At 37.3% G+C, this 19,945-nt stretch overlaps 1 long non-coding RNA gene across 2 annotated transcripts in view; it reads left to right on the top strand.

Moving 5' to 3' along the window:
- Positions 1-868: 868 nt before the first annotated feature.
- The window catches only part of LOC102974681 (uncharacterized), a 91,231-nt gene continuing 72,154 nt past the window's right edge, over positions 869-19,945 (top strand). Inside the window, exon 1 of one of the 2 annotated variants that reach the window (XR_449189.3) lies at positions 869-911. This is a non-coding gene — a long non-coding RNA (uncharacterized lncRNA). Of the gene's footprint in view, positions 912-9,946; positions 10,035-19,945 lie in introns of those variants that run through there. The other variant, XR_008616996.1, reaches the window with a different exon arrangement.

The following is a 19,945-nucleotide window of genomic DNA, read 5'->3' as shown; positions in this document are numbered from 1 at the left end:
CAATCCGTCATTCGCTACTGGCCGCTCTACCTCTCCACACGGAAAAAAATCGGACTCGGACAGCCTCCGGCGCGGGCTGGGCCCCGGGGACCCACTGGGAACAAGGGCTCGCGGGCGGGCGGCCGAGTGCCGGCCAGCGGGGCTCGGATAGGAGCCGCCCGCGCCAGGTCGGAGGGCGACTGCTTCCCCAGCCTGCGGAGGGTACCGGCCGCGAGTGCCTCCAAATACACCAGGGGACTCTGAACGTGTTGCTCCCGTCAACTCGCCCAACACGATTCAATTATTCACTTAGACAAAACCAACAGCACACAAGCCCGCCACTTGATGAACTCTTAAAATGACAGGCAGGGGAGCGCGGCCAGGGCGACCCTCCGCCGGACACAACCCGGGGAGGGATGTGGTTTAAATGCAAGGTCTTTAGATGCTAAAACTTAACCCGGGAGCGCGCGCGAGTGTGTGAAGAGAAAACCTCAGTTTTCAGAGCCACTAGAATAAACTTCTCGCTGAGCCTCGGCCCTCTCTCCTCCGGCAGCCTTTCCTCGGTCAGCGGAAACCCGAGGGCAGCTGGGGCCGAGGGTGGACAAGTCTCGTCGGGTCGGGCCGGCCTTCTAGCTTGGCGGGGCCCTGCGGAACCGGTCCGCCTGACCCGACTGCGCTCGCGTGGGAAAGCGGAGGCTCGGCCGGCCTGGCTGCGCTTGCCCAGCCCCGGAGCCGCGGCATCCCGGCCTGCCCGCCGGCCCTCGCGCGCCGCCGCATTTCCCGCGCTCTCGGCCCGCACGTCCCGGCGCGGCCCGCACGTCTGGGCGCGGCCGGCGCGGCTCCGTGCGGCCCCGCCTCCGGCTCCGGTTCCGGCTCCGGCTGCGAGAGGGAGGGCGGAGGCCCTCGGCGAAGGGACGGGCGGCGCTGACCGAGTGAGTGGAAGCCTGGGTCCCGGGCGCCTGCAGGCCCGCTTTCCCGGCCGCCTTTTCCCACGCTGGGCGCCCCGAGGGGCGAGCGGGCGCGTGTCCCTGACTCTAGGCTCAAGCGTGTTGGGACCCGCTTGTTTGAGCGAGCGCACAGTGTGGCGGGTTCGGTTCGTTCCCCAGTGCGCCGCGTGTGGAGACCGAGCCCGGGAGAGCCCTGGGAGCGTGGGGAGCCGGGCGTCCTCCCCGAGGGCTGGGCGGTGGGCAACTCGACGACTCGAGGGGTTCAGGGAAGGAAGGTGGGAGAGGAGGGCGGGCGCTCCCAGGGGAGGCGGCTCGCGGCTTCTCGGCCACGACCTGGGAAGCCCAGGTGTCGAAGGGGGGCCGCAGGCTGAAAGGTGGCCTGTTTCCTCAGTGGTCACAGACGCAGCGTGGTCTCCCTCCCCACTCGTGTTTCAACTTGTGGAACTCTCCGAGGTTCCCCCAGTCTTTGTTTTACGCTAAGAACGGACTAAGAAGGGTGTGTTTTTATAATTAAGGGGAAAGCTGGAGGTAGGAATAAGGCCTGTGGGTAGCGTTCCTTAAACTTTTCTTGATATATACAAAATGAAATTATACCTGCAATCATATGTTTGTGTTTATGTGTTAAGAGTATTCATTTAAAAATGTTGAACATTTAAAATATGCCACACATTTTTGTGACTTTAAAAAAAATTTCTCACTTTATCAATATTGTAGAGTTTCAGTAAATGGAAATGTCTCTGGTCTTTCAACCTCTGAGAGTAGTGGAGCGAGGGGAAAGGACCGTGGGATATCTGTCTTGTGTCCATTTGGCGCAGTCTTACTAGTACCATGCTCCCAAGATAATTAACTTGCATTTTAGTTAAAATATTATCATCATCTGCTGGACCTCAAGAGTAACGTAAACTGAGGATATTTTCCAAATGTACACCTATGCAGTATTGTAACTACCAGTACACAGTTGGATTTGATAAGTTTACATTTGAACCAGAATTTGTATAGTGCAGCTCCAGGAACACATTTGCAAACCCATTGCAAAAGCTGTATGTATATAAATGTTTGGAAAGGTATCCCAAAGTGTGATTATTCTTTGTCCCTCTATTTCAGAGGCCCAAGAATGGGCAGTTGGTTTGGATGGCTTACTGATACATTCTTCTTCTTTTTTTAAATGTGTATATATATAATATATATATATTTTATGTATTTTAAGTAGAGTATAGTTGATTTACAATGTTGTGTTAGTTTCTGGTGTACAGCAAAGTGATTCAGTTATGCATATATATACTTTTTCATATTCTTTTCCATTATAGTTTATTATAAAATATTGAATATAGTTCTCTGTGCTCTACAGTGGGTCCTTGTTGTTTATCTGTTTTATATATAGTAGTGTGTATCTGCTAATCCCAAACTCCTAATTTATCCCCCGCCCCTTCCCCTTTGGTAACCATAAGTTTGTTTTCTATGTCTGTGAGTCTGTTTCTGTTTTGTAAATAAGTTCATTTGCTGATACAGTCTTAAAGAGAGTAAAAACTGTAGTGAATTTTGGGAGAAAAGGAGCATCCCATTTAAGGTTTTTCCTGTGGAAAGAAGTTAATGATCCAAGGAAACTGATTCTAGGGAGAATTTCTATTTACACCTTCCCTTCCAATCCCTTCTCCTAACATTCTCCCTTCACCCTCGAAGAAAGAGCAACATTCTGTTTGCTTGAGGGTAGTAAGAGCAAAGGAACTAACCTTTAATGTCCATCTATTATGTACCAGATACTTTCTCTTATTTAATTCTCATAATAATCTTATAAAATTGGAATTTTTATCCCCCCCACTTTTTTTTTAAACAGAGTAAGGGAAGATCCAGCTGATTTAAATATCTGTGGCTGGGAAACAGTAGATCTGGGTTTGAAATCTAGCTCTATAATTCTAAAACCCATCATGGTCTTTAAAATCTGCTAAACTGAGTCCAAATAGACTCAAGCAAGTACCACTGGTTACTGACTCTTGCGGGTTCAGGAGGAAACTGTGAACAGTGTGTGGTCTTGTCTTTTTCTTCTCTCCTTTTTCTGGAAGGCAGCTTCCTAATTGTGGCTGTCCTTAGGATCTTTTGGCTGTGAAGAGATTGATTTGAAGCAGGGATATAAAATTCTATGTCTTTTTCCTGTGCCATACCAAAGTTGAACCTAGAGTTTAAACTCAGTTTTCTGCATTTAGGTCTCAATTGGCATCAGGTTTCAGGCTACCCATAGGCTGGCTTGGTCAAGGTAATGACTTCATGAGGACGGACTCAGATAGGTCAAACTAAGTATCACTCTTAAAACTCCAGCCTCAGAAACCAAAAGGGTGGGAGGGAAATATAGTAATAGCAGAACACATGACTGCTAATTAACCTTATTAACAACTGCAAACCAGTGAACATTTATATTTTTATTTTCTCAGAAAGGCAATTAATTTTTTTTGCCTTCTATTAACTACCTTTCCCCCTCAGATAATCACCTATATCAAAACCACCCTTTAAAAGGTCAGTAGAAATTCTTTTAAGACATTAAAATATAAAAAAGTATTGTTATTTTAATAGGCACTGTGGATAGTTTAATTTGTATCTTGTATTAAATTAAACATATGGTGAACAGGGTATAATAGATTTTCTATAATTTAGCTGCCAATGTGGCAACAGCAGCCAGTTACTCTCACCAGCAGACTTGTCAGTGGTTTGTTTACTAGCTTATTTGAATTAAAATAAAGCTTCGCTTCTGCTGACTGCACATCATTATCTATGAGACCATAATCCTGCTAGCAAATCCTATATCTTCCAGAACTGGCTCTTTTGTTTGGGATTACTGAGAGCTTAGCCTATAACAAAGAGGAATAAGGCATCCCTCTCATCCTCATAATTAAGTGTGGGGACTAATTTAGAAACAAACCCAGAAAGATGTACTATTTGGAGTTATATTTCTATACAGAATGGAAGAGAAACAGGATAGGCCAAACACCTGATTGTTAACAGAATGTTTAAACTATTAAGCAAGTGTACTACAGGAATCCAGCTTGTTAAAATTAAGAGCAACAGCAAATAAGGCATTGATGGCCTTTGCATGGGGCAGTAATTCTGTATGAAGGATCTGAAGGTATGTTTGGGAAGAGGAAGTATTAGGGTGTCAGGCAGGAGAAGATGTGCTGTATGCTTTGTGAATGACATTTATTTTGTTCTTTCATTATCCTAACAGACTGCACAATTAATAGTTATTGTTATGAGCAGAGTTATTAAAGTACTGAAATAAAAATAACAAAACAGTTTTTTATTCACTGGAAAAAATATAACTGTCTTTGGAAATTGTTAACATTTTACTAACAAGGTACATAACATTTAGCGAAAAGAAAAGAATGGGTGATTTCCTGGCTCTTTGCATACACCCAGCTCAAAACAGACCTTCATGACTTCTGGTAGCCCAATAAAATCTATGTTTAAGGAAAGAATTTCACAACTAGGATGTACATAAAAGCAGCTTTTACAATCCACCATCCATATATAAACTGATGCCTGTTTGTTAAAGAAGAGGGAAAACACAAGGGTTGATTTATCAATGTCCTTAACATTAATTGTCACAGATGGGAATTCTGAGGATACGTGAAACAAAATCAGACTCTGGTGAATTATAAAGCAGGTCCTTAGACTTTAAAAACATTTAGGCAAAGTGACAGTTCAGAACATCTGTTAGCCTTCTGTCTGAGTATAAACTAGATGTCATGGAGTGCACAGCTGTAGGCATTTTAGGCTTTTTTGCCAACATCTGTCACAGCAGTACAATAATATAGGTAATTATCAACACCTTATATAAACTATTTGCTATTTTAATTTTTAGAAAGAGTAAAATTAGTGTTACAGTCCTTGGCAAAAATAATTGAGATGAATATAGTCATTTTGCTCTAAAAGATGAATAAGTGATCTGATCATTCTTTGAAAAACACATTTTAAATATTTTCTGCAGCCAATATTGGTATTGTGCCATTTCGAAAAGCAAAATTCTAAGTGATTTTTTTGAAAAGATAAAAGTACAAGTTAAATAAGAGGGAGGGCAGAAGAGGCCAGTAATTTGCTTTTCAGAGCAACCAAAGGTGTGATATGCTTTGTGATAAAAAGATAGAATTTAATACCACACAATTGTGGCATTAATTGATTCCATATTCATAAAGATTAATAATTCGTTTTATAATGTCAGTGTAGCAAAATCTGTATTGATGAATTATAAAAAATTGTCTCCCTCCCCTCTCCTTGCTCTTCTCAGTCCTAGAATTTTGCAGAGAAATGGCATATAAAACTGTAATTCACATCTTTCCATCTTAGTAACTAAAGTTAATTTGAAAGGGTTGGCACATCATATAAATCCAGGGACATTTCATTGTTTTAATGCCACCTGGATATGGATCATCTACAGTGCTCATCCTAAGGTACTGGGAATTATTGTCTCACATCTGATTCCCTTGACCTGTACAATATTTGTGTTTCAGTCTAAACTCGAAGCAGCAAGACTATATTCCAAAGCACCTGTTCTGGGGAAGATGCCAGTCAATAATGTCTTATTGAAAGATCAGGCCCAGCTAGAGAAAATAAAGGAATTGAGCTGCAGTTGGATTTCATCATCTAAACATGCAATGTAATCTTAACCAATTCATTACACACTCCTTTTGTTTCCACTACAAAGGGGATGTTGCCTTTATCAGAGGTTGTAATTCCAGTATGTTCAAGCAAAGACAAGGGAGAAATTGAAAAAGTGCTATCAATTCTACCCACAGCCAGGAAGAACTGTAGGGTCAGAAGGTCATTATCACTGTCCCATGTACAGTTCAGACTAGACCACAGATAGCTCAAGTTTCCACACTGCAATAGAAAGGTATAATAAAGGAGACTCACAGAAAATACTGAATAGGAATAGGAGTAGGAAATCATATTCTTGAACACATTTGATTTAACACATGAAGAATCAAATGAAGTGAATCTCTATTTGGAAAATAGTCATGGATGCTTAAAATTATGCTTGCTTAGAACAGTCTTGTGAAGGAGGGAAATTTTATTCATGAAAGGCCAGCATGGCAAAAAAAATGAGTCACAAATGTCAACGTTCATAATCTAAAGGTCTAGAAAGGGTCAAATGAGAAAGAGAAGGAGGAAGTAAATACAGATATAAAAGGCAGACAACTTGGCCTGAAAGGAAGGTTTAAAAATGAAAGAAAATGACTAAAGGAAAAGAAAAATGTGATAGATACTGATGAAGAATAAGGCTTATGGGGATTCAGGGAAGAATAAATGAAGATATTGATTACCAAAGCGGGTATTAGGGACCAAATGAAAATTTAGGGCCTTGTGAGTGTCAGTACTTCCTAAAGAGAGTTATCAGCTGTAAGAAATTAGTTTTGCAGAGAGAAACATTTAAAAATAATTGCTTAGTAGTATTGTTTTGAAGTCTGTTAAAGTGAGTTCATTTGATACTTCTTAGTGCCATATTTCTTTACCACTGAGGAGAAATCAATGTATGTTGATGTCTAAGAGAGGGGGCAGAAAATAGAAATTAACCCATTTCCCAAACAACTTGGAAAATACTTTATTTCTAATGATGAATTCTACTCCTTAAGGACATTACTTTTTTTCCCATCAGGTTTTAAACATTTGGGACAGAATAATAGAACAAGGGTATCTGCAATATCAGATATCAGAGTGAGCCTCAAAATGATTGGATTAAAACCATCTTCTTCACTACAGTGGTGGTTTATAAGGAAATACACACTATCTCAGAGTTTATATTGTGCATGTGAAGGTATATTTGTGTTTAAATATCCCTCCTTGATTACTTGGTTCTCCTTGATTGATAGGAATAATACTTTGTTAGGGTCCATTTTTATATGTTGAAAATTATTTGCTGGAAGTCAGAGCTAGCTCTAATCAACCCTCTGAAATAGGCATAGCTTGCTGTCAGCGTGCTCTCATCTTCTCCCTCTTTTGTGCTATCGCTTCTCCCCGCTTGTGCCCACTGCCCTCATCTTCCTTCATTAAGTATCTTAATCCAGACTGATCTTTCCTAGGTAGTGTCCCAGCCTTGCTCCATCCTTCGTTTTTCAAAATCGGAAACAAATGGCTAATAAATAGATTCAACCTAATGTAGTAATGGCTGGTAATAACATGGTGTTCTTTCTTTAAAGTTACTAGCTTTATGCCAGAAGCTCTTTGAAGGGGGAGGTGGGCACAGATCTTAGTCATTTTTGTATCCTCTGTATCACTCAACAAAGTGCCTCCACCATAATAAATATACATTAACTCCTAAATGAATAGTTGTTATTTTATGTTTTTCTTCCAAAATCTATATATAACTGAGAGTAATCTTATGTTTTCTATTTTTAAATTTTATGTATTTATTTTTTAGTTTCCAACAGTTAGAGAGATATAGCAGTCAAGCAGAATTAGAGTCTTTAAAAGTGATATTAATTTTTTTCCTTACTGATATTTATTACAAACACATTAAAGGGAAAATTTTAAAGGAAAATGTCCTCTATAATACAACCAACCTAACAACATAACTTAAATTTTCTATATTCCTTTCTGATCTTTAGTCCACAGATAATTAAAAATTACATTTGTAGTACACATATTTTTGGATTTTTATGTTTGTTTAATTTTTGTGTGTTTTGAAACTGAATTTGTCATAAAGGGACAAAGATTCTAAATATTAAAATCTCTAATGATGAAATTTTAGACCTTCACAAAAAAATGGAATATATTTTTGGATTGGGGAGACTTTTTCAGAGCTTGCTAAGGGCAGTATATCTGAAAGTAGCTAATCTTTTATAGTCTAAATCATAGGATCTTCCATTTTAGATGGAGAAACTGGAAACATAGGATTTTAGGGACATAAAGTAGGCCTTAGAGAAAGAGAATATTCAAAATGAGATTTAGTAGTAGGTACCAGCTTCTATTTTGAATATTGATAACTGAAGGTATTTACTTGTCCTTCCCGGAGCCTATCTAGAAAAAAGCCTCAGATCTGTGTTTTTCTATCCTTATTCCAAATACATACCTTATAACAGAGTTTAGTCAAAAGGGTTTGGATGTGTAGACTATACTCACCGTGTAAAGAGAAATCAAATTAACATTTTTTATTATTAATCTGATCAGTCACTATCACTTTTGTATCACTCCAGAGCCCTTTACAGAAAGAAACACTGGAATGTTTTGTTAATCAAGGGATCATATTGAACCCTTTCAAGTGTTATATAATTAGTATTTTTTACCACTGTAAGTCAAAAAGATTTGGAAGAACTGCCACAATGTGGAGTTTAGCCTTGAATGTCCATTACCAGCAAGTGGAATGATTAGAAGAATATGATAAACTAGTATATTAGAAATATGCACTTTAATGCAGTCCATTTCCATTTCCACCTACCCTGTTATGATCTTACTATCTGCTGTGGTACCTATATATTCAGTGCAAGTAGTGATCCCCTTTCTCTCTCTCTCTCTCTCTCTCTCTCTCTCACACACACACACACACACACACACACGTGTGTGTGTTTGTGCGTGCGCGCGGGCTGCCCCTTGACATCCAACTGCAGGAGAATGATTCATTGTGCTATGCAGTTTAATCCACCATTTCTTATTTAGGTAGGATGGCATCTAGAGTATTTTTCCTTCCTAATATAAAACTAAAATCTTACAAGGCCACTGCCAACATGTAAAATTGTCAGTCTAAACATAGGAGGTTGCTTCCTTCTTAAAGAAGGTTAGAGTTCATAAGATCATAGAGCAGAGCCCCCTGGAATTCTCTCCCTTATAACTCAGCTTGTCCTGAAGGGGCCAGAAATCAGGCCACAGCCCAGACAGAGAAAATTGTGCTACATGGAAAATGCAGAGCTGATTCCCATCTCACACCTGCAGAATCTGCTGTCAGCTGTTCAATTCTAAGTTCTGTGGCTTTTCTCCATTCCTGCCTCTTTGGCTGGCTAATTTATTAACTCCTTGTTATCTGCAGCAAAGACCGCATAGGCACATATTTATGGGATCAAGAAAAACATAAAAATGAAAGGGTGATTGAGCAGCCTGACTGAATGTTGTGTTTACTTCACTAAACCATTGCTGAGAGTTGTCTCAACAGCTGCACACGGTCCAGGGTGGCATCTCAAAATTCAGCCTTGACTCCCTAGCCTAGCTTCCATTCATTCCACCTCCAGCAGCCATCTAGCCATTCAGTACACCATCCTCATTTTATGTTGCAGGCAAAAAGCCAACTAAAGTATGGTCACATTTAAAAGCCTTTTAAGCAGTGAGCACCTCCCTCCTTTCCCAATTGTTCCCTGCTTTTTCACATTCCTAGTTAATAGGTTTTTAAAGCAGTTTCCCGAACTCTTTTCCTGCCACATACTGTCTTGCCTGGCATCTGTGCAGCAAAAGGCTGTTCTTCAAGAGGCTTTTAAATCCATTGTACCTCTTTGTGCCTTTCAACTGCTAACTCTTCAGGTATGGGCTGTGTTTCTTGCTTAGCATATTTTGCATGTTCCAAGCCATTCACAGCAACTACAGCAAAAGTGAGGATAAAAATATAAATAATAAATACAGTCATTTAAAGTGATGTTTAGGGCCATGTGTGCAGTTCTCTATTTGCTTAAGGTATCTCATAGATATCCAGCAAGAGGAACATTTTCAAGAAGTGTACAATTTTGAGTTGAAATATAAATAGAAGATTTCTTTTCTTCCTTCCCTCTTCCTCCCTCCCCCCTCCCTCCCCCCTCCCTTCTTTCCTTCCTTCCTCATTTTTTTGAGAATTAAAGTTCCCTAGTAAGTCTTGAGGCTTTAGTTTGTTGAAATACCAATATACCATAAATTAGGCTGTTTGGAAATACCCCCTTGTTTTTACCAGTAGGAGGAGGATAAGAAAAGGATGCAAATGATGAGCATTAAAAAACTCGAATATTGAGAGCTGGAGAGGATCTAAAGGTCTGTATTTACATTTTTCCTTTAACAAGTGTTTATTCTCTGTTATGTGCCAGGAATTGTGCTTGGGCAGTAGATATAAAGATGAATAGGAAATCGTCTTTGTCCTAGAAGAAGCTCACAGTCTAGAGAGGAAAAAGCCAAGTAAGTAAGCAATTACTTAAATAGGTATTTTGAGAAATAGTGCTTTGTGGCTTTGCTTGAAATTAAAATGATTTATTTAGTTCAGAGATAAGAAATCTCAGGCAGGTAAGTATCCTGTTAAAATATGAAGTAAACAGGCATTTTCCCTCCTGACTACAGAAAATAATTATGACTAGCACTCAACTTTTTTTTTTAAATAGTAAAAGTACAATCTTTTTAAAAAAATTTTATTGGAGTCTAGTTGATTTACAATGTTGTGTTAGTTTCAGGTGTACAGCAAAGTGAATCAGTTAGACATATATCCACTCTTTTTTAGATTCTTTTCCCATATAGGCCATTACAGAGTAGAGTTCCCTGTGCTATACAGTAGGTCCTTATTAGGTTAGCCCTCACTTTTAAATACTTACAATCGTATGTTCTTTTCAGGCCCTATATGCTTTTTCTTTAGTTTTGAGACCAGTGATCTCATCATTCTGCCTAAATGAACTGAAGTTTTCTAAGTAATGTAGCCATTATAAATTATTCAAATACTTAAGTGTTAATATATTCTTTTTTCCTGATTTTGTCTGGTGGGTGATATTTTATAGTAATTTATAGAAAGCTAGATTAGCAAAGGCTCTCAACAATAAAACTGTTTGTAACGATCATTTTTTTTTTCTTTTTCTGTGTTGCTGCTATGCCTGGCACAAACTTTACATTTAGATTATTTTCCCATCATTTGTTTATAATTCTGTCTCTCCTTTAAAGAAGGGTTCACATCTTTATCCTACTTGATATCCCCAGTGCCTACCATAGTGATTGGCACATAGGATGGGTTTAGGAAGGAAGGAGTGAAGGCAGGAAAATGTTCAATCTTTTCTTCACACTGAAGTAATAAACAGATTATTTAGCCACCTGTGTCACTCCATCTCTGAAGCCACAAGTTGTTCTTTTATTTATATACTGTATAACACTTCATAGTGTAGCTTTTAAGATGAGCTGGTCGCTCAATACAGTCAACTTCTGATAGCCAGAAATGCCATATTTATTTTTTGTTTGCACTGGTTATCTACAAAAATACAATTAAGGTAATTCCATTCAAGTAGGTTTGGATAGTAGTGTCACTAAAGAGGAAGTAACCACATAGAGTCTTTCAGTTAAAGGCCCAGGGTTCTTATTCTCCTTTTTCTTTAAAGAAAGACTGGCTTGTACCAAAGTCACACTTATTTTAGGTTAGAAATCATACAACAGTTATGGTTCATGTTGTGATCAATCATGCCTTATGTTGGACTTTGTCTCCTGTATGTAGTTTATATAATTTATAATCTTTTAAAAATTTAAAATAAACAACTGCTAAAGAATATAGGTGTGCATGCATTAAAAAAAAAAACTAGTTAGAAAACACAAAAAGCAAATGGTTTCTAAATCTTCATTAAAGGAAAGGAAACCTGTTTTTTTCTTTCTGATGATTTGTTTTCATTTATTGATTAATTCAAGAATTAATTATTATTTATTGACTATCAGTACTGTAAAGGGGTTACATAGGTGCTGTGAGGGAAATAAAAATGATTAAGAAATAGTTCCGACCCTCAGGGAACTTTTAATCTGGTGAACAAGATGACAGTACACATGTAATGTGAAGAAGAATATGATTGATGTCTCAAGGGAGGCACTTTAGGAAGTAGAATTTGAGCTGGACCTTAAAGGATTTAAACCAGCAGAGATGTGGGGAAGACTTTATAAGCAGAGAAAACAGCATAGGCTAAAGCTCCGTGATAGGAGTATGGTGGAAGTACTGGAATGAAGGCTTGTGTAGGTTTAAGGTCATATAGTACAGACATTTGGATATAAACCATGAAGTAGAGACTAAAATTCAGGGAATACTGGGCAGTTGTTTTTTAATTTAGAAAATAGAAATGTTGTGTTTTTTAGGAAGATTAGGTTGTCAATCTGTTGGAAGGCTAGGTATGAGGGGAGGAAAAACTAGAGGTGGGGAGGTGAGTTGGGAGGGTGTTGTGAGATTCCAGGCTAAGAGTCTCATCTTTGATTTTGGCTGTTGTGACCAAAAGGAGGAAATGAATATTGGATGAATATTGTGGCTATAGGAACTGCTAAAATTTGTCAAAGTAGAAGGGATGGATAGCAATAAAAAAGAATCAAGTATGACACCAAATTTTGGGCTGGGATGACAAGGAGAATGATGGTATTAGGAGTAGAAAGAGGAGAGTCAAGTGGAGGAACTGGGTTAGTGGAAAAGATGTGAATTTGGTTTGGATCCTGTTGTATTTGAATAGTTGTTAGTTTGTTCAAGGTGAAGATAGCTATTGGAGAGTGATGAAAATGGAGGAACTTGGGAGAGAGGTCAGAACTAGCAACAGATATCTTGGAATCATTTGCATTGTAATTATAGTTGAATCTCCGTGGGGAACACAGTCTCAAAAAGAGAGAGAAGGTTGTGAGAGAAGAGAACTATGGACAAAACCTGAACACTTAAATGGAAGAAGATAAGCCCGTAAAGGGAGACAGAGGTAGATCTGTCAAAAAGATTAAAGGAGTATCAGAATTGTGAAGGGTTATAGGAACCAAGAAAGGAAAGAGTTTAAAAAAATGAGGTGACGTCAGTAGCAGCCAGAAATGTTCACTTTTTAAAACAAGTTCTCATTTTAAAAACATTGTGTTTTATCTGCATGTTTTTGGTGTTATATTTGTCACAAATATGTTCTGTGTTTGGACGAATATACCCCAAGCTGTTAGTAATCGTTAATCTGGAGGAGTTGGAGGTGGATTTTCTCTATCACCTGCATATCAGTCAGGATCTCAGGAGGAAACAGATGGCACTTTCAAATTAGGGTAATCAAAAATGGTTAATAAAGAGACTACTTACAAACATGTGGATGAGGTGTTGGGAAACCACAAAGATTAGTGTAGTATCCCGGGTTGTTAACACCTTAAGGCCCAAAAGGATGAAGAGAAGGAGCAATTTCTGGAAATAAGAGACAAAGAGTGGTGGAGGGAAAACCACCTTGGGAGGAGCTGTGACTTTGGTCAAGAAGGAAACAAGCCTGAAGGGACCTCCAGGAAGGAGATGAGGAGAATAAAAACTCTTGTCCCTCCCTTGGATTTCCTGTTGCAGATTGGCCTAATCCAGTCAGGGAGCTAGATGTCTAGGCAACATGCCTATACAGGGCAGCCTTCTGAGGCAGAGCAGGGTGGGAAAGGGTCTGGATGGGCAAGTGGAAGATATTTGGCACAAACTGTTGTATGAATTTTAAAACATTATTGTGTATTACTTCTCTGGTTTTTTAAAGGTGTGTGTTATAATTTTCTGCATAACTTATACATTCTCATAATACAAAATTTATAATGCACGTGAGTGTATAAATAATGATTAAAGAAAAAGAATCTATAACCTCTCCACCAAAAAAGGCCCCTAGCTTAGATGGTTTTCCAGTGGGATTTTACAAAACTTTCAAGGGACAAATAATATTTATTTTATATAAATTGCTCCAGAAAATGGAAAAAAAAAAAAAAAGAACAAGAAAGGAGCTGCCCAATTGGCCAGCTCATTTTGTATGAAGCTTTATAATCTTGATTATCAAATCAAGATAAAGATGATGAAGATATAAGACAGATAAGGAAGATACAAGACAAGAAAAGCATAAACCTATTTCATTATGGATGTGAGTGCAATAACTCTAAATAAAATATTAGCTAACCAAATCCAACAGTTTATTTTAAAAATTACTTTTTTTTTTTTTTTGGCCGTGCCACACGGCTTGCGGGATCTTAGTTCCTGACCAGGGATTGAACTCGGGTCCTGCCAGTGGAAACACCGACTCCTAACCACTGGACTGCCAGGGAATTCCCTAAAAAGTACATATTGATCGAGTAGTATTTATCCCAAGAATGAAAGGATAGTTCAGTGTCAGAAAAAAATGTATCAATGTATTTCACTTTAGTATTAGATCAAAGAAGAAATATCATATGATGATTTCATGAGACACAGAAAAAACATCTTCTCTATGATAAGAGTTGCAAAATAAAGTCTTAATACTTATTTATGAAAAATTTACAGAATATTAGGAGTATCAAAGGACTTCCCAGACAATTTACAAAAAACTTACGGGAATAAATTAGAAGCATTTCCATTGAAACAAAGAACGAGAAAAAGATGTTTACAATTTTCACTACCATTTAAACAGTATTAGAGGTCCAACCTAACTTTTAAGGCAGGATAAAGGCAAGTTAGGATTGGAAGAAAGAAAAATCATTATTTGAAGGTGATATTATTATCTATATAGAAAATCCAATTGAATGAACATACTATGAATACTAACAAAAGTTTAACAAGATTAATAGAAGTTGTATATTTGTATATTTGTATATCAACTCAAAAAAGCACCCCTTTTAGACAAACTGTTCTTATAATAAAAATAAGGTATTATTTTAAGAAACATAAATTCTCTTTTTTTGTTTCCTTTAGTAGAAAAATAGAAAGGGACATAAATAAGATTTGAATAAATGGGGAGAGATACTGTGTGCACGAAGGGTATGATTTAACCTAATAAAGTTATCAATTCTCTCCAAGTACACATGCAAAGTAAATGAAATTCCAATCAAAATTCTAACTGGGTTTTTGAGAAACACAACAAATTCTAAAATTTATATGGATGGCTGATGGCTCCAAAATTTCTAAATATGTGCATAGGAAAAGATGAGCCAAAAAGATAGTAGTCACCCTCAATCATCAGATAAGACATGCTATAAATGGTGATGGTGATGATGATGCTGTTGTTCCAGCAATATGTAAAGAAACCAAAACAAAACAGAATTGAGAGCTTAAAAATAGATCTAGGTATGTATAAAGACATATGATAATGTTTGTATCACAAAGCAATTGAAAAAAGGCAAATAATTTAGTAGATGATGTGATCATTATATGGAGAAAAATAGAGACTGCTAACTTACATAAAAGTTGGCTCCAGATAGACTAAGGACCTAATAATATGAGAGATAAAGATAAAGGTAACCATATAGGACTTCCCTGGTGGCACAGTGGTTAAGTATCCGCCTGCCAGTGCAGGGGACACGGGTTCGATCCCTGGTCTCGGAAGACCCCACATGCTGTGGAGCACCTAAGCCCGTGCGCCACAACTACTGAGCCTGCGCTCTAGAGCCCATGAGCCACAACTACTGAGCACGTGTGCCACAACTACTGAAGCCTGCACGCCTAGAGCCCATGCTCCGCAATGAGAGAAGCCACCACAATGATAAGCCTGCGCACCACAAAAAAGAGTAGCCCCAGCTTGCTGCAACTAGAGAAAGCCCGTGCGCAGCAACAAAGACGTAACGCAGCCCAAAATTTTAAAATATATACGATAAAAAAAGATAAAGATAGTAGAGGATAATAGAAGAAAATGTGAAATGAAATCTTTGTGACCAAAGGGGAGGAAATTTAATTTTATTTATTTATTTATTTTTATTGAAGTATAGTTGATTTACAGTGTTTGTTAGTTTCAGTTGTACAGCACAGTGATTCAGTTATATATATATCACACACATATATATATATACACACATATATATGTATATATATATTCTTTTTCAGATTCTTTTTCCTTATAAATTATTACAAAATATTGAGTAGAGTTTCCTGTGCTATACAGTAGGGCCTTGTTGGTTATCTATTTTATATATAATAGTGTGTATATGTTAATCCCAACCTCCTAATTTATCCCTCTCCCACCCCAGAAAAGCCTTTTTAAACAAAATCTCAAAAGCACCAACTATAAGTCAAAAAAGAGTGGCTGGATTTGGCTACACCACAGGTTAAGGATTTTGTTCAATGTAGTGTTCCATAGATGAAGTTAACAACAGATGTTAGATTGGGAAAGGGTATTTGCCATGTTTAAAACCAGCAAGGGATAATATCCCAAAATGCAAGAACCCCTTAAATCAACATGAAAAATATGGAGACCCCAAGAGAAAAATTCATAAGAGGTTAAACAGGTAATTCAGAGAAGATGTCTGAATAAGTAGCAAATATATGAAGAGTTGCTAAAGTTCATTATAAAGAAGTGGAATGCAAATTAAAAAACAATAAAATATCATTTTACAAGTATTTGCATGGCAGCAGTTAGAAAGGTGGGTAATACCAAGTATTGGAGAGGATATGGAATAGTGGAGATTTTTGCACTGCTGATGGGGATATAAATTGTACAGTCATATGCATAGCAATCCTACTCATGGATCTGTTTTTCCAGAGAACTAGCAAAAGTTTTAGGACATGTTTATGGATGTTATAATATCACTAATGGAGGTAGAGAGTTAGGTGCATCCGATAAGTAATTTTAATCAATAAGTAAAATATAGTGAATGCATACTATGAAGTACTATGCAGCAGTAAGAAGCAGGGAACTCATTGATCATGGAAAAATCTTAAAAACATAATCATGAAAGAAAAAATAGGAAACATAATGAGAGCTATAGCACAAATGCTATTTATTTAAATAGAACACACATAATTCTTTACAAAACAACTATATCTATTTTGTAATGCTATACACATTTAAATATACATTCTAATCTCTTTAAAATGGGTTAATACTCAGAGGAGGGAAATGAGCTTGAAACTTGAAGAAAGAGTGAAGTAAAGAGCAAAGTGAAGAAAAAGTAAAGCAAAGGAAAGGGATCATACATGGACCAATGATGACAACATGCAGACAAATTAAGGCCACAATTAGATCAAACTGCTGTCTGTGCATCTGAAGTTCAAAATCTAACAACAAACCATTTAGGTGGTTTTCAGTCATTTGCTACAGTGGCTGTCTTTGTCATACATTATTTTATAATAAAAAAAGAAACATTTTTCTTGTACTATGCATTTCTGAGGTGTCTTCTCTACTATTCTTTCCTGAGAGAGACTCATAGTATTCTAGGCAGAAGTAAAATTACAGTTATGTGCCTAGCAAACATCAGGGTATTCACATGACTTCCTTGACTGATCTGAGGTTTCAGTGATCTGAGAGACAAACTCTTTTTCAGCAGCTTTCAAACATTTTGGTCTTGGGATCCCTTTATATTCTTAAATTATTGAGGATCCCAAAGAGCCCTTGTTATTTACCATATTAGAAATAAAAATGTTAAATATTTAATAATTTTAAAATAACGATCATAAAACCATAAAATGTTAACATAACATTTTTTAAGTGAAAAATAATTATATTTTGCAACACAAACATTTAGTGAGAAGAGTGGCATCATCATGTGTACAAATCTCTTTAATGTCTGACTTAATAGAAGACAGCTGGATTCTCATATTTGTTCTGCATTCATCTCTTGTAAAATGTTGTTTTGATTGAAGTATATCTAGAAAATCCAGCTTCATAGACATGTAGTTAGAAAAGTGAGGGGTATTTTAACAGCCTTTTCAGTTAATCGTGGATATTTGTCTTTGATATTGCACCAAAGCTCGACAAGTGATAGTTTCTTGAAGGTGATTTTCAGTGTGAAATCTGAAACTATTTTCAATGATAATTATTATCAATGAACTTTTTGTAGTTTGTTATATTAAAATTTATTGGCATGTCTTGTACTTTGATGAATCTTTTATCCATGCATGATTTTGTAATTTCGTGCATTGGTCAGTTGGAAAGTGTTAGTTTACTGAGTTATGCATGTCATATACAATATTAAAAAAAAATCACGTTTGTTAATTATAACACTGATCTCATCAGAAAAGTACTTAAGTATTGGGAAGCTGTGACGCTCACAGCAGTGGATACAGGTTTTCCAAAATTGTAGTTTTCATTGAAAGTTATCATTGGCAACTGTCATTTTTTTCCCCTTGAGGTTATAGACTCGCTTTACTTTTGAGAAAATACCAAACACCTAAGTCTGAATAAACCATAGTTTGTCTGCAGTTTTTTCTTTCAGATAAAAATGGTGTTCCATGAAAAAATGGTGTTCCATGAAAAAAGCTTGCAACTCAGGTGCAACTCATAGTATCATGAGATATCCACGGTCCTTTGTTCAGAATGCAGCAGAAGTGCTGTATGCATACTTCCCATTTTATAACACAGAATATTAAAAAGGGCTTGTACTGAAGGGTTGAGATTTAATAAAATTAATAATTTCTGCTGCCTCATCGAGCACATCCTTAAATGAATCTAGGCTTGCTCCCTGCACGGTGGTGTATGACAGTGATAGAGCAGTTTTGTGCCACTACCTTTTTTTTTTTTAATGTATCATTGTGATGTGGATTATTTTACTTTATTAAACTATAGTTGATTTACAATATTGTGTTAGTTTCAGGTGTACAGTTTCAGATTCTTTTCCATTATAGGTTATTACAAGATATTGAATATAGTTCTGTGCGCTCTACAGTAAATTCTTGTTTATTTTATATGTAGTGCTGTGTATCTATTAATCTCATACTCCTAATTTATCCCTCCCCCTCCTCTTTCCCCTTTGATAATAAGTTTATTTGCTATGTCTGTCTGTTTTTGTTTTGTAAGTAAGTTGATTTGTATTATTTTTTTAGATTCCACATATAGGTGATACCATACGGTATTTGTCTTTCTCTTTCTGGCTTACCTCACTTAGTATGATAATCTCTAGGTCCATCCATGTTGCTGCAAATGGCAATATTTCATTCTTTTTTATGGCTGAGTAATAGTCCATTGTATGTATATACCACATCTTTTTTTTTTTAATTTAAAATTTTTGCTTTGTTTAGAATGACATTAAATGACAAAACAATCACCACGGCAAATTGACAAAAAGAATGTGGAAGAAAAGAAAAAGCTTTACACTACCAAATGTAAAATAGATAGCTAGTGGGAAGCAGCCACATAGCACAGGGAGATCAGCTCGGTGCTTTGTGACCACCTAGAGGGGTGGGATAGGGAGGGTGGGAGGGAGGGAGATGCAAGAGGGAAGAGATATGGGGGTATATGTACATGTATAACTGATTCACTTTGTTATAAAGCAGAAACTAACACACCATTGTAAAGCAATTATACTCCAATAAAGATGTTAAAAAAAAAAAGCAAAAGCTTTATGTTTCTGAACTGCTAACAGCACTTTTTTCTAGCTTTTGAACAAAAGCTCCACATTTTGTTAGCAATGAGCCCCACAAATTATGTAGCTAGCACTGGTAAACAGCTATTCAAAAAATTAAGATAAAATCAAAGTATGAGAAAAAATCATATGGATTCCCAAAGATGATCACTGTTCACTTCCTTGTATAATATATATCCTCTTGGGATTTTTTCTTACATATGTAGTTTCTCCTATTTGTCACACTCCTTCTTTTAATAGAATTATATATTGTGAAAATAATATTATTCTCTCCACCTAAAGCATTCTCCCAATATCTGAATGACTTGCTTCCTTACCTCTTTCAGGTGTTCATCCAAGTATCTCCTTAAGAAAGGCCTTGCCTGACCACCCTATTTTTCCAGCCCCTGCCACCAGCAACAGCCATGGCATTTATTCACCTTTAATAACCATCTGACATACCACCTAACTTTGCTAAATTTTAGTTTATTGTTTGTCACTCTGTTTTAGTCTGTCCAAGCTGCTATAACTCTGTTTTAGCTGTCCAAGCTGCTATATCCATGAACTAGGAGGCTTGTAAACAACAGAAATTTATTTCTCACAGTTCTGGAGGTTGGGAAGTTCAAAATCAAGGAGCTGACAGATTTGAACCACATCTTCTTTATCCATTCATCTGTTGATGGACATTTAGGTTGCTTCCATATCTTGGCTATTGTGAATAGTGCTTCTATGAACGTTGGCTTGCATGTATCTTTTTGAATTAGAGTTTTTAGTCTTTTCTGGATATATGCCCAGGAGTGGGATTGCTGGATCATATGGCAACTCTATTTTTCATTTTTTAAGGAACCTCCAGACTGTTTTCTGTAGTGGCT

This window comes from Physeter macrocephalus, chromosome 1 (assembly GCF_002837175.3).
Source record: "Physeter macrocephalus isolate SW-GA chromosome 1, ASM283717v5, whole genome shotgun sequence".
NCBI lineage: Eukaryota > Metazoa > Chordata > Mammalia > Artiodactyla > Physeteridae > Physeter > Physeter macrocephalus.
Note: the sequence above shows the minus strand (reverse complement) of the source record. Positions and strands in the feature narration are given on the sequence as shown.